Raw genomic sequence first — 9,709 nt, forward strand, 5'->3', positions numbered from 1 at the left:
GCAGCGATAGCCGATACCTCAGAGCTTCACCCTCTAATACTGAGATGATGAATTGACTTCACCTGTGAGCTAAACCAATAATCAGAGAAGCTGGCTGAGCAAGTAAAATGCTACAGCATATTGAAAGAGAGCCAGACACACACAACCCACACACACTTGCACACACACATTCTGCTGCTGTTTTGTCACTGTGTTTTGTAGTCTTAATTTAGAAGGATATTTAGAGGCCCCTCTTGGTCTGGTGTCTCACCTCCAGTTAAGTATTTTCTTTCCTTCTCACCTTGTTGCAGCACTTTTATATTATTTGTCTGCGAAAAGCACTTTGGTGAAATAAGCTAAAAAGTAAACAGCATAAGCTGGATATGCTGCCCTGCACAGAAGAGCAATGCGGCTGTCAATATGGCTGCGGGTTTACAATTGTTGTGCTTGGCGACTGCTGTCTGTATCACACAAGTGTGAAAAGCAATAACACCACCAAAGTGCAACTGTTGGCGGTCAATATTTTCTCTCCCTGATAAACCCTCTGGGCAGGAACGTTCCTTCATCTAGCCAACACAAACACAGCTTTGCAGTTTCAATCTGTCACAGTGTGTGAATATGGAGCCAGAAAGAAAGAAAAAAAAAAATCAAAATATAAACCCTTGTCTTGCCACTCTGCATTCTCAGTTTCACAGAGAAATCATCCAAATGTGAAGTTTAAGGACTGCCTGAGATGAAGTCACGCTCCTCATCGGTGTCAACGGGGTTAAAAACAACTCCCTGCAAAAAGCAAATTAGGCTTCGTGGCTGTTGCGCTGCGACTTTGATTTGGTTTACCTTTTCTAATGTGACTTCTCTCTGCAGGAGAACGTTTTATGGAAAAGCAATCTGAGACACCACTGAGAGCCGAACACAGAAGTATAATTCAGCACAAAACACAATTTTCTGATGCAAAAAGAGAGAGATGAAGATTACCTTGTAAAAGTCAGATGTGTTTGTGGGAGAGAGTCTGCAGGTTGACCTGAACGGGGAACATGAACACGTCTGCCTCGGCTGTATCTGGGAAACAAAGAGAACAGACATGCCGAGGTCATTTCCCAGCTGGGAGGCTTTTCAGTGTAACGTGATGATCACACATCATTTACCATGTGCATGCGTCAATGTATCGAACTGTGAGCGATCCACGCAGCTCACAGGAGCGTGCGTGGGAAACTGAGATTCTTAAAGTTTGCACACATACTGTGCTAACTTCTAGCACCCACACTGCATTCACACGCACCCACAGAGACACACAGTCAACAAGCCTCCAATTCCCACAGCAGCTGTAGACTCGGCAGACTCTGCTACCCCGTGGCTTACTTTTGAAGATGAATCTCCAGAGCCCCCTAGGAAAACAGCACACTGCCAGGGATGTCCAGGAACGTTAACTGTCACCGTCTCTCTCCGCGCTCAGACACTGACGGCTGTGATGGGGAAGGTGCGGCGCTCTCACACTGAGGCAGGGTAATTGGCTAGAGATGATGGGCCATAAACATACATCACAGGGGCGGCGAAGCGCCAAGCAGACAGCTAACTAAGGCTCTCTTTCTACTGCGTGGCTCTTGTTTGTCGTGTGCACGTGGCAGCACACACACATATATTGTCTTCCCTTCCCTGGATATTCACGCTCTTTGAACACATGGGCCGGCCCGCCGTAATTACAACCGAGAGAGAAAAACCCCGCCACTCCCTTCGTTCAATCCATCACCATAAAACCACGACAGCGCACTCTGTGTATTCTGCGCGGACCTTTTCACCATTTCCTTGGCATCATGACCATAACCCAGAGGATGCTCTCTCCTACCGTTATCATCCACTGATATATAATAGGCACTACCCATTTAAAATGCATCATCACCATAACAGATAGGATGCCCTCTCTCTCACCATTACTACCAGCACACAGTGGTGGATAATAGGCTATCCGTTCCTGCAGTGCTATCGCCACGGTGCAGACTTTCCTTCCATTACCATAACTATTCTGTCATAATAAGCAGGGAGAGCCTTCCAGTCATGACCACAGCTCTCCGAGAGGAGGTCAGTCGTGTCAGACTGTTTTCTCACACGCTGGTAATTGGGAGAAATAAGGCCGGGCGAGGAAATAGCACTGGAGCTTCCCCTTTCTTCTCAGCGGTTTGCTGCATGAGGCAGCGTTTTGCTATGATCCAGTGGTGCCGCTGAGCCATTTGACGTGTTTAAAAAAGCACGGAAATATATGAGATGTGGGGAAACAGTGCCAGTTAATTTGGCTCACACATTTGCAGCTGTTTGCACCATCTCATGATGCTCCATCATAATGGATTTCTCTTCAGATACAGTAGGCCCTATTCTGCATTCTCTAATACCGTGACATGGGATGAGGATTTCATCAATAAAATCCACTTCATTCATCTAATCCTCTTTCTTTTTCTGGGGTTTCCAGATTTAGTTTGACAGGTCTTGCATGACCGCTTTTTTTTTTTTTTTCTTCTTCTTCTCCGAGACAAGCGCCAACCTAAAGACCCCTTCACTCTCTCAGCAGACTGGAACTTGGAGGGGGAGACTAAAACCAATGGCAGGGAGTGGGAGGGGGGTCCAGGCGATGCGCTCATTATTCAGGAAGACACTCGAGGCCACAGGAAATAGCACACTTCATTTTTCTTGTCAAACTCTGGCTGGCTTAATGGCGTGTTCACAGCAAGCGGTGAGACAAAGGGATGGCGTGGCCGGGCCGAGACGTGGAAGGAGTGCTGATCGAGATAGAGACCGTCGTCACGGCGGCAGCTACCCTACATTCTCCTCAAAGGTAGACCACCTGAGTCGCCTGAGCTGGCGAATGTGTTACAGCGGCAAATAAATATGTCTCATCTCTCAGAGAGCGAGTATAGTAGGGCTAGCTTTCAAAGAGGAAAATGAAATATGGTCTCAATTATACTCTAACTGTAGAGAGGCACAGATGTTCCTATTGTTCCTCCCATTCCACATCCTCCTAAACCTTCCCTCATTATTGCCTTCATTACCGGTGCCATCGATATGGCAGGCGGCTGCCAGAAAACCTGGATGTATCCACAACTCATCATCCAAACACCAATTAATCATCCGCCCAGTAATTACACACCTTCCACCATACCTTCTATTGATTTCAAACACTGTGACACTTTTTCTATTTCATTTGCACACCACAAGCTCCGGCGAGTGAGGCTACAGCGAGCTGCAGGCCATGCAAAGCAATCTCCTCCTGCTCTATATAACCGCTGGACTGGAACTGTGTTTTGATCAGAGAGATGATGGGGCAGGTGTTTTGGTGCGGCTTCACGTCAGCGAGAAGCCTCATTCCATCGCATTCCAATCTCCAGGCATGGCAGCGGGCTGTGGTGTCAGACAGCCTCTTTTGTTCGACTCCTAATTGGGGTAATTTATTGTCCTAACAGGCAGAGCAGCTGTGGCTTTACAGCGTAGCACCAATTAAATCCAGATGCTGGAATGAAAAGATGGGGCTGAACGTGACTCGGGGACCAATCGCTAATATTAACTCAGATCTCGGCGAGATGAATATGACAAGCTGTGATGAGAGATTCTTCTCAACACATTGCTATCCCACTGATATTGAAAATATGCAATTTTGATGAGGATTCATGGAAACAGTCACGACCAGATCTCAGGCAGACGTTATGCATCATTTCTAATAATGGATGCAATTATCTGCCAGATTAAACAATGAAAGAAAAATCTGCAGGGACACCTGACAGCTAGGCGCTCGGGCTGCTGCTGCAATGTAATCTCCAATTAAAGGATAACTTTGCTGTTTTTCAACATCTATCCAAATTTAGGTTTTATTGTGAAATAAAACATGTTTTTCTGCCAAGGCACCGGCGATAGCGAAATGGCTGGAGGCATTTTGTTTTCAGGCTGTGCATCTCATTCTTGTGAACTGAAGGACAGCCCGAGGGAATGTCTTCAAATTTGGCACAAACATTCATTTGGACTCAAGAATGAACTCATTAGAATTTGTTGGTTCAAGGTCAAAAGTCAAGGTCACTGTGATTATGTCTTTGTCAACTTAAATTGAAATTTAATTAATAAAGCCCATTGTCACAAATCACAATTTACCTCCGGGGGCTTTACAGCATACAAATTTAACACTATCCTTGAGCCCTCACAGCGGATAAGGAAATACTTTTCCCTCAGAAATATCTCGTGAGAATTCCTTCAAATTTGGCACAAACTTGGGCGTCAAAGGTCAAGATCGCTGTGACCTCTCAAAACATGTTTTTAGCCGTGACTCATGAAGTAATACGTTAATCATAACCTTCACATAAATGTGAATACGATAAAATAATGTGGTGATGATATTTTATATCCAAAAGGTCAAAGGTCAACTTAACTGTGACATCATAAGCAAGAGCCCCTTTCTGGCCATTATACAGCGTCATATCTCAGTAACAGAAGAGGAGACTCAAGGAAGAACTAACTAGATTTTGGTGGTCAAAGGTCACTGTGACCTTGCATCCATCTTGTTTTTGTGAATGTAATATCTGACTTTAACAGAATTTTTTCAATTTGGCGCAAATGTTCACCCGGACTCCAGGACGGACTGGTTTGCATTTGACGGTCGAAGGTCAAGGTCACTGTCACCTCACAAAACATGTTTCTGGTCCTAACTTGGGAATTCATGTGCTAAGGTCAAAGGTCAGCTTGACTGTGACATCATCATGTTTTAACGTCATATCTCAGGAACAGAAGGGGAGACATTTGGTCAGATACTGAATTGGTGACTCTAATCTTGAAACTGTGCTGATTGTATAGATCTTCTGTGTGTGAAGCATCCATGTTTTCACTGACATGGATGTAATCTAAGTGCAACTTAGATGATTCACAGAGGCGTACAACAGTGAGGCAGTAATTCTAGTTTTTAATTTTATCTTCTATTCTCTTGCTCTTTAATGGGGTTAAATGTGTTTTTTTGCACTTTGCCTTGATGCTTTTTGATGTTTTATGTAAAGTATTTGAATTGCTTTGTCGCTGAAATGTGCTGAACAAATAAACTTGCCTTGCAATCTGCAATTAAACTGCTGGAGTCTGTAATCTTGTTCTAGTTTCACTGTTGTTTCACTGAAGTTTTTCCTCACAAAATGGCTCTGACAGAGGATCAGGTGAATATGAGCGGAAGATCTGGGGAATATGGGGAGCAACTAAGAGAAATCAGGTCGCTGTGAAGATTTCTCCAGGGCCGGGCTAACCTCGCCATACTGTGCCTGGCCCGCCTGCCTCTTCAGTCCGAGCTCTTTAGACGAAGAGCCCCGGGGACAGACACAAATGTGAGTAACACAGAGGATGGAGGCAGCGCGAGGTCATCACCTCAGAGCAGCAGCTCACAGAGAAACCGTAGATGCACAGCGACTCCTTTGGCTTTCAAATTCAAAGGGAAAAGAGAGGGAGTAATGAGGCAACCCTAGCGAGGTTCTCCTTTTTTCTTCATTTGTCTTCTCTGTGAAGTTTTAATGAAGTGTTTGTCCTGCCACTATTTACTCCAAGTGGAGGGTGTTTGTTGATGTAATGTGCTCAGCCCGGGACAAGTTAAACATCTTAATGACTTATATATTGTTGTAATTTTTTTCTCATAGCACGACGTGCTGCTCTGAGTCTCACTGTGTCTGTTTCATTTTAATTCAGTAAGTGCTGTTAATGTGTAGCAGAGAATACTAAAGAGTACAGTTGACACGCTGCGGCTGCTTCAACACAGAAATAAGTCGATTACACAACATCTGAATTAAAAATCTGTGCGAGCCCCAAAAACTGTCAGAGTGGAAGGAACCTTACACTAATTTATTTCCATGAAGTAGTTTGCTGCAATAAGAAACTGTTATTGAGCTTTTACACAAACAGATCTGCACCTAAACAAATTTAGAACTTCTCACACCTCACTCTGCCAAACAGATGAGTTTGATAATTATGCATGGAATAATTTGAGACAGATAATGCTCACAGTTGTACATGTATGATGAGAAGCACAAATATTAAATCACAGGATACAAAGTAAACTCTGGTGAACAAAATTAACAAATATTGGCCGTGACAATACCAGTTTGTAAAGCTTTAACTTGAATTAGACCATAAACCTGATATGTATTAATCCTAAAAATACATAACCATGCCATCTATTATACAATATACAGAAATACGTAGCATACATACATCAATGCGTTTTCACTCCCAATTCATTAAATAAGGCAGCTTGGTCAGTGGCTCCACACTTCAAACTAAAACACTATGTTCCCCTCAAATGTCAGTTTTGTACGCGTCAGTTTCCTCTGTCTTTTCAAAATGGTAGACTTTGGCAAAAACCTGGTTAAGTTTAGGAAAGGTTCATAATTTGCTTTAAAATAACTTTGTTTGTTACGTTAGGTACGTAACATAAGTCAGAAGATATACTTTATTAATCCCCGAGGGGAAATTCAATTTTGTCACTGTTGCCATTTACACACAGGACCGAAATACACACACGTGCACAAACAGGACCTGTACATGCACTAAGTGGAGAGATGTCAGACCGAGGGGGCTGCCTTGGACAGGTGCCCCAAGCAGTTGTGGGTTCAGTGTCTTGCACAAGGGCACCACAGCAGTGCCCAGGCGGTGAGCTGGCACCTCTCAAGCTACCAGTTGACACTCCATACTTGGTCCATACGAGGACTTGAAGTGGCGACTCAAGTCAGCTCATGCACTAAATTAAAATACCTCAACGCTGACTTTTGGTCTCACACAGGACACAAACAGCGCTCTTCTGGGTGAAAGTCTTGTGTTTGTTTGACCCATCTGTCCACGTTGACATTTGCTGCTTTTTTATACTACATCACTTGACTTCCTCCTTTGCTGGTGTCATGATCACTACTGCTACATAGAGCCACATGAGTTGGGAGAGAAAACACCCCTCCATATATATTCTTATATAATGTGTGTGTATATATATATTTAATAGTCATGTAACAATACATGTTATTTGTTCTGGCATTTCTGCTTTTTTGCTGTATCAAAAACACACCGAACCATGACACACCTGTAAAGTATCAAACTGAACCATGAATTTTGTGAACCATTACACCCCAAATATTCAATGCAACACAAAGAATTGTCACCTTTGATTAGTGAAATGCTGAAACACGGAATGTGAGCTACAGAGTTCTACTGATACTGGATTCATTTAGTATCATTTTTTCAAGAAATAGACTATTAGGTAAGTCAAATTATGTGAATAACAAAAACCAATGACAATAGGATTAAATTATATTAAAAAGAATTTCACGATTCACCCTCCAAAAGCCGCTTTCTGTTTCAAATACAGAGCTGAACTATTTTTATTGTTTACTAATGGACTCTGACAGTTTGCTATAATTTCACAAGTCCACCATGACCTGTCAGATCACACTACAACTATCCAAAAGAGCACAACTCTTGAGTATCAGAGAATATAGTCAAGACACATTACCTTCTGCTCGTCCCACGACACAGAATCTTGATACAATATATAGAGAGGAGGCGGAGAGAGGTTCTGTGATGAGACACGACAGCTGTAGGATGCTTGGCACCAGCGAGGCGCGCAACACCTTGCTTGCATGAACCCTCCTCTTGAGATGAAAGATGGAAGGAGTTCATGGACTCGTACGTCTCTGTAGCTTCTTCCTCTATTAGAATTCACTCTCGACACGGAGCGCTTCTGAATCCCATTACCTCCTTCGTCGTACAAGTGACTTCAAACCCCAAAGACAATATAAAATACCTGTTTGCCGTAGCCTTGACAACAGCGGCTCTGCTCTGTCTTCACCGTAACCTCTTTTTCCCCCGTCTCACTCTCTCCGGAAGAGTCAAACTCTGTTTGAGAGCAAAGAGCCGTAAGCGGTCCGACTGGATAGCAGGAAACCTCTGTGCTTTATGAGGATAAAGAGCTCTGACCCAATTAGCTGTCTTTGTTAAATAAAACTCCACTGGCCCTCATTTAAACCGCCACATACTCCCCCGTCCCCTCCTCCCCTGCTTGTGTTTTTACAGTACAAAGTGATTACAGATTTAATTAGCTGAGGACCTTGCTTCAGGGAGACTCCTAAATCCATATTGATATTTCTGCAGAGTTTGGAGATAGAGGCCTCGGCTCTGTGATGAGGACTTACGAGGGAGGCTGCAGAAAAATATAATGAAAAGATGATTTGCAACTTTTACCCGCTCCTGTTTACTTTTTCCCCCGAGGCTAATCATTCGGCTGCAGGATAATGCTGAGAATTATGCAGAGAGCAAGGAGCTGATCAATGCTGTCTGACTGCCGGAGCCTCGGATGTAAACAGGCCTGCTGTCAATACAGCAGCTTTTCTGCTTCTGACATGTGATGTTCTACCACCAAGCTGCTGACGTGTGCTAACTGTATGAACACCTTCATTCCATATTTTTAGAACTGAACTGCATGATAAGGATGGAGCTCAAGTGAAACTGTCCCATTGTCCAAAATGCTGACTGAATTTTAAACAGTTAGGCAACTGAAATACTTAAAGGGACAGTTCAACCTGAAATACAAAATACATAGTTTTCCTCTTAAGGTTAATTTATTCTTCCTTTAGGTACGAAAATAGAGAAACATTGTGAAAGTCACTGCCCTCATACTTCCATGAGTCCTTTCTGTTGACATGGATACAGCCAATAGATGGCACTAGAGAACAGTACCCAACCCTTAGGCTGAAAGCTTAAGGCCGCCCTCAACACACACTGGACGTGTTGCATTGCATCTCGTCAACAGGCGACCATGCAAAGTTATTTCTACTTTACTGAAACATCTGTACTTCCTCCACCTCTGCATTAGCTTAAAACAATGTGCAAACAGCCACTTATTAAAGTTGATTTCTCACCTGAAGAGCCGATCTCTGTTCGGCTTATCTTTTTGGCCGTTGTCTTTATAATGACAGGATTGTGGGTTGTTTAGCTCGGGATATTTCCCCACCTCAACAACGTGTCTCTCCTTGTCCACTCTTTGTCGCACACGAGACACAGCAATAACTACAGAGTTGTCTTTATACATCCATGGTGAGGAGAGGAGTCGAGCTGCTACAGGAGCTGGTCTGTACAAGCAAAGAGTGAGCTGGGAAAAATGCATTTAATTCTGGGGGTGACGAGGCTGGAAATAGGACAGTGGTGTGACGTGTGGCGGCGCATCCAGGAGCACGGACGCATGTCTTGCTGCTGCCGCTGATGGGTTGTACATTGAAAGTAATAGGAGCATATTCTTTCACCCAGTTGGTGGCCAGTGTGTTTCGGCCACCAAGGGTATCACAGAAGGAAGCTTGCATGTACTGGTGGCACCACTGAGCTAGCTAATATTACAGCTCAGCTGAAGAGGACGCTCAATGTTTACATCTCCAGCTGTCACAAGCACGAACCTCTCATCCGTGAGTAGATGCACACTTCCTTCCGTGCGGTGATACGGTTAGCAGATGTACTTCGGTAAGGCAAGGCAAGGCAAGGCAATTTTATTTATATAGCACTATTCATACACAAGGCAATTCAATGTGAGAAATACATTAAAATAAAACATTAAAGGAACAATAGATCATTAAAAACAAAAGCTAAAAGCAATAGTATAAATAGTTAAAAACAGTGCAGAAAATGCATTTAAAAAGCAAACATAAAGCAAAAGCAACAGCAGACAAATATAAAAACAATAGCTACAGATTAT

General features: G+C 43.4%; 1 protein-coding gene across 2 annotated transcripts in view; it reads right to left on the reverse strand.

The window, feature by feature from the left end:
- The window catches only part of mgat4c (mgat4 family member C), a 180,054-nt gene that overhangs the window by 81,051 nt on the left and 89,294 nt on the right, over positions 1-9,709 (reverse strand). For both annotated transcript variants that reach the window (XM_050072497.1, XM_050072498.1), the window contains exon 4: positions 955-1,038. The gene's annotated coding sequence lies outside the window, so the exon portion shown is untranslated. The remainder of the gene's footprint in view (positions 1-954; positions 1,039-9,709) is intronic.

The sequence above is a fragment of the Epinephelus moara genome, chromosome 20 (assembly GCF_006386435.1).
Source record: "Epinephelus moara isolate mb chromosome 20, YSFRI_EMoa_1.0, whole genome shotgun sequence".
Lineage (NCBI taxonomy): Eukaryota > Metazoa > Chordata > Actinopteri > Perciformes > Serranidae > Epinephelus > Epinephelus moara.